Below are 5,954 nucleotides of genomic sequence, written 5' to 3' on the forward strand. Positions count from 1 at the left end.
AGAGAGAGAGAGAGGGAGAGAGAGAGAACACTTCACTATAGACTCATGGTTAAGTCTAGGGCTGTAACAGGTTCCCTTTCTCCTTTCTTCATTGCAGGGTCCACTCCTTTATAACAAACACTCAGTCAGAACGTAATAAAAATCAGCTTATCTTTATCTGGAGACAAAACCCATTATAAAAGTCCATACAGCAAATAAAGTTTAAAGAGAGCAGGAAGTTCCCAAGGGCAAATGAAGCCATTTACCAGGCTGTGATTGAGGGAGGGGAGGGGAAGAAGGGGAGAAGGGATAAATTTACCCACTGGTGGTGACACTCAAGGACTCTGCCCAAATGGATCTAGGCTAGTCACAATTAAGCAGGTCTGAGGGCCAGACAAAGCTTCAGGTGCTCATTATTTTATTCAATTTAGGTTAGAATAATAGCACCATTGGCTTTCAATTTCCTTGCCTAGCATTTGTAGGTGTTCATACCTCCCTGGCTCCTCCTCTCTACAGGATTCAAAAGTTCCCAAGTTTAGGCCAGCTCTGTTAGGGCCTTTCATTATCCTTCAGTACATTCTTCCAGCTTGAAGAAAACAAAACAAAACAAAACAAAACAAAACACTGCACTTTCCATCAGCCCCTTTGCCAATATGAAAGCGCTGCAAGATGGGGGTGAGGACATTCAAGGCATAGTGAACTATGTCACCTATGCAAAGGTATAGAAAGAGATAGAATGTCATGTTCTGGTCTTGTTTAGGAATCATGGGTGGGCTAATATAGTTGGAATACAGTACACAGGAAAGAGAGTAATGTGCATTTAGCCTGGTAAGACAGGCCAGAGCCAGACTAGGTCTTTAAAAAATAAAACAGAGGAGTTTATGTCATATCCTTAAAGCAAGAAAGTCATTGGTGCTCCTTGGGCAGAAGAGTGGCATTTGTTTAAGGCATGTTGATTTAAGGAATGATGTACATTTAAGGAATATCAATTTGGTAGTTATGAGGAGATAGATTGGAGAGGAGAGGGATTGAAATTTGGGAGATGAGTAAAGAGGATATTGAAAGAGTGCTGGCAAAAGATAATGGAAGGTCTGAAGGAGGATGGTATGGGAGTGGAGAGAAAGGGACAGATGTGACAAATGTTGAGAATCAACATATAGACAGATAAATGAAAAAGAATGAAACACACGAAGAATCTCTGCTTGTCTCAATGTCGAACATACCCAATCTGTAACTTGGTAGATAAATGCCATGTAGTTCCTGAGGCACATAAAGGTAAAATGACTTTCTCCAAGTCTCTCTGTTACTACACATCAGAGGTAAGACTTTAAGCCAGTTCTTCCTAACTTAAAGTCCAAGATTCTATTGACTACACCACATTGAAATGCAGAGCACATACAAAGTAATGCAGACCAGATTCAAGAATAAGAAAAACAAAAATGAGAAGGATCTGAACAGGGTTAATGTAGGGGGGTACACTTGAGTAGCACTTTGAAGAAAGCTAGAAATTCTACAATACGGAGACGAGGATAAAGTACATTGTAGTCATGGGGGGCTCTCCAAGATCTCTTCCAGTTATTTAATTCTAGGTCCAAACTATAGATATTCATCTGTGACTTATTCCTTGTCCAGCATCTTCCTCCTTGGTTCCCTAAGAAATCTAAATCCTTCCCCCTAAACACAGTTAAAGTCCAACCTTCATGAAATCTTACTTGACAATTCTGGCCCACGTTGACCTGTCGTCTTCCTTTGAATTCCCATATCCTTTCCCTTCTTGAGCCATTCATTCTATGACTTTATCAATTAGATGCTAATTTTATTATAATTTTTAAATATTATGTGTATGTGTGTGGATGAAGGAATAAGAGGCCAAAGAATTGTAGGCTAAACAGAAGTCTAAACATTTTTTATATCTTGAACATTTTCTTTAAGAAAAGAATTGGTAGGTGTTAGATGTGGCGCAGACAAAATAACATCATGAAACTGAAATAGATTATATTTTAATATGTAGAAAAAGGTATATTTCTATGTGAGTTATCTCTGAATCAGCTGAGCATTGTTAGACCACTAACTTGTAAGGGAAAGATCAGAATTAATAAAAAGAAAGAAGAATAATGAGAGAAATGCATGTTACACAATTGAAACAATCTAATCCTCAAATATTAAAACAAGTAACTAGCAAAGAAAAATGGAAAGCAGACAAGGGAAATTATGCCAACACTGAGTATGACAACTTTATGCAGTTGACCATTGTAAATCTGTTGCCACAACCAAAAGACCAAAGGAGCCCAGAAACTCCTTAGTCAGCAAATAGTTGACTCACTTGTCAACAGAGAAGGGTAGCAGCCAAAATCAGCATTGGTTTAACACATGAACTTGTTTGTAAATATTACAAAGAAAGATGTTGGCCAATTGTGAGACAAATTGCCTTGGAAAGCAGTGGACAATAAAACAGAAAGCTCGGCACGAGATCTAACTAAGCAGTAATCCCAAGTGTATTTGAGGATTAAAAAAAGAAAGAGGATAAAGAGATGGAAAAGATCTCTAAAGAATAAAATAATTCTTTTTAATAATGTTATTAAATTATTATAATGAATAATATTTTAAGTAATTCAAGGAAAGTAGAACTATCACCCTTGGACACTAACATCATAGTCTTTGATTTGCTTATAAGGAGACAAAAATTGGTATGTAGTGGGGGAACTGGCCAATGAGGAACCCATTCTTGGAGCACGTACAACAGTCCCTGCCTGTTATTTATGTGAGGCTTGGAAAGTCTGTTTCTGGGCATGCAAAATGGAAGGCCCTTCTTCTCATTTCAGAGCACATAGTAATCTGCTGATTGTCTAAGTTCTGTAGTGACAAAAAGCCTTAATTAGCTGCTGAGCCAGAACTGAGTGTGAATTCTACAGCAGACAATCTCTCTCTTCTCTGACAGCTTTTGAGTAGGAAAAACTATTGTAAGCCTCTAGGTGAGGGGAAAGGCAGCAAGCTTTTGCTGCCTGTCTCTCCACTCAGATGCCATGTATCCATGAACACATGACACTTCTGTGATTTTTGTGTTTCTTTTTACCATATCTTAGGTGAATGAGTATCTTGATATGGAAATACCAGGTGACTGGTAAGACCAGGAGATCCATCAAAGTCATCAGAAATCTGATTGACAACTGGAGTCCCATTGACTACACCTTACCCACAAATAAATTTGGTATGGTGAAAACTCTGAAAAGGGAGAAAAGGATAGGACTAATTTGAATACTTTACACACACATATATATACCTCCACACACACACACACACACACATACACACGTCAGTTTGGGGAGGGGTGTTTTGTTGTTTTTGTTATTTTTTTAATGGTAATTTTTATTTATTTTTTTGTTTTCAACATTTACTTCCACAAGATTTTGAGTTCCAAATTTTCACCCCATCTCGCCCCTCCCCCCACCTCAAGATGGCGTGCATTCTAAATACCCCTTCCCCTAGTCTGCCTTCCCTTCTATCTCTCCCCCCCTTCTCTTATCCCCTTCCCCTTCAATTTTCCTGTAGGGCAGGATGGATTTCTGTACCCCATTTCCTGTATTTCTTATTTCCCAGTTGCATGTGAAAACATTTTTTTTAAACATGTGTTTTTAAAACTTTGGGTTCCAAATTTTCTCCCTTCCTCCCTCCCCAGCCACCCTCATTGATGAGGCAAGCAACTAAATATAGGTTATATTTGTGTAGTTATGCAAAACACTTCCATAGTAGACATGCTGTGAAAAACTTACTCTATTTCCCTTAATCCTATCCCACCCACCCATTTATTCTATTCTTTCTTTTCACCCTGTCCCTCTTCAGAAGTATTTGCTTCTGATTACTGCTTGGGGAGGGGTGTTTTGTATAAACTACTTTGACTCTTCTTTTCAGAGGGAACAAGTTAGAATGTGCCTCCATGTCTACTAGGCTACCATTCAGCCTTTGCTATACTTTCTAAGCAAATATCCCTTTTGCAAAAAGCTAGCTTATATTAACTGGTTAACTGATACTGGGGGAGATATTAACTAATTAAATAATATTAGGATATTGGGAGTTCATTATCAGTAGTATTAGAAGTCACAGTCTTTCAGAATTACCTGTAGAATCCTGAGGGGAATAGTTAGACATCCTCTGGGAACCCAATATTTTAATCCAACGTGAGTTGGTAAGGTTATCTCAGAGGAAGTGCCATAGTTTAAAAAAAAAGAACAAAGATTGGAAAGCTCTCTGTATTGTACTTGAAGTATATAGAGGAGGTCTATGCTGAAGGAGACATAATTGTGAAGATGCTCAAAGATCAACACGGAAAACAACTGAAGTAGGAGAAGAAATCTTGGACATACTAATACTAAATGCTAATACTGATACGAAAAAAAGACAGCCAAAATATCAACAACTACCAAGTAATATGCCTATTCTATTATCTACACAAAATTTTATGAATCATCTATATAAGAATCAAAGCTATTACTACTCATAAGGTTATTATTGCAGCAGCTAACCAGTAGGTTTTTGCAAATGAAACTCAACAACATATCCCATCGTTGCCATTTCATAAATGAATGAAAGATGTAAAGACTAAAAGAATCAGTTGTGCTTATTCTTTATTGATTATTTTTAAAAGCATTTGATTCAGTAGAGCAGAAACATGCATTAATAATGCTTTTCCAGCAAAATGTCTTCATTCCACATATAAAAATCATTCAAGATTTCCTTGGAAGACATAACCACCAAAACAGCCCTGCTCGCAATCTCCTGATCATAGACATCAGGTAATAAAACAGGGAGCTATATGCTTACCAGGGATGTTCGCCACTGTGGTGGAGGAGATCCAATGCTGTAATTACTTCAAAGAATTTAGCCTAGCTATCTACACAGGAAGGACCAAGTGGGTGAATACTGTCTGTTTGACATTGAAGAATGTTTGTTACCCATATTAGGACACACTTTTCATTGGACAACCTATAGATTTCATCGATCAGTTTGTATATCTGGGACAAACAGTATAGGTAGACAATGAGTTGGATTTGAAGCTAAACAGAAAAGCAAGCCAGATTTCCTTTGGGAAAATGAAAATCATATCATATCCATATCAAGATACTCACTCACCTAAGATATGGAAAGAAGAAACACTATGGTGGTTTCCCAAGCTTCCTCTGGAAACAAAGGCCCATCATTTTGAAACCAGAATGTGAGTGAGCCATGGAATGTAACTGTCTCCAAAGAATTAATAATGAATAGCACACATAACCAAGGAAGAACTTTGAATATGTATAGAAGTAAAAGACTTCATCAAGGAAATTTATGTTAAGTGGAGAAAGTGTACACTTATTGCCTTGTGACCTTGGGCAAGTGGCTTACCTTTTCTATGTTTCACTTTCCTTACCTGCAAAATGAACCAGATAGCCTCTGAGGTTTTTTCCGGCTTTAAATCTACGATCCTATGTTCATATGTTTGTGTATGAGTGTAAGAGATGACAGGAGAGAGAGACACAGATAGAGAGACAGAGACAGAGAGACAGAAACAGAGACAGAGACAGAGACAGAGAGAGACAGAGACAGAGAGACACACATACACAGAGGGGCTCTACCAGTACCTTCATAGCATTAGAAGAAAGCAAAGGTACTTCCACATGTATACCACATGTGGAAATGGGGATATAAATAAAGGCAAGCAAGATAGGTCTTTCCCTCAATGACTTATATCCTAAGACAACTCAAAAAAAAGGATCTGGAAAGCAAGGAATAGACAAAGGGGATGCGAGGATGGAGAAAGAATAGCCAAGCAGGGACAGTGCAAAGTGAGGAAAAGGTCCTCAGAGACAGAATATAGGCATGAGTGAGGTAAAACATGGAAGAGGTCCTCCCCAAAATAGTGTTTCTGGGGAGGAAGTCACATTTCTATGGCTCTGTGATTCTATTCAAACATATTAAAATCAAAGATAAATAATATTAAA

Source organism: Vombatus ursinus, unplaced genomic scaffold (assembly GCF_900497805.2).
Source record: "Vombatus ursinus unplaced genomic scaffold, bare-nosed wombat genome assembly UNPS02014861.1, whole genome shotgun sequence".
Taxonomy (NCBI): domain Eukaryota; kingdom Metazoa; phylum Chordata; class Mammalia; order Diprotodontia; family Vombatidae; genus Vombatus; species Vombatus ursinus.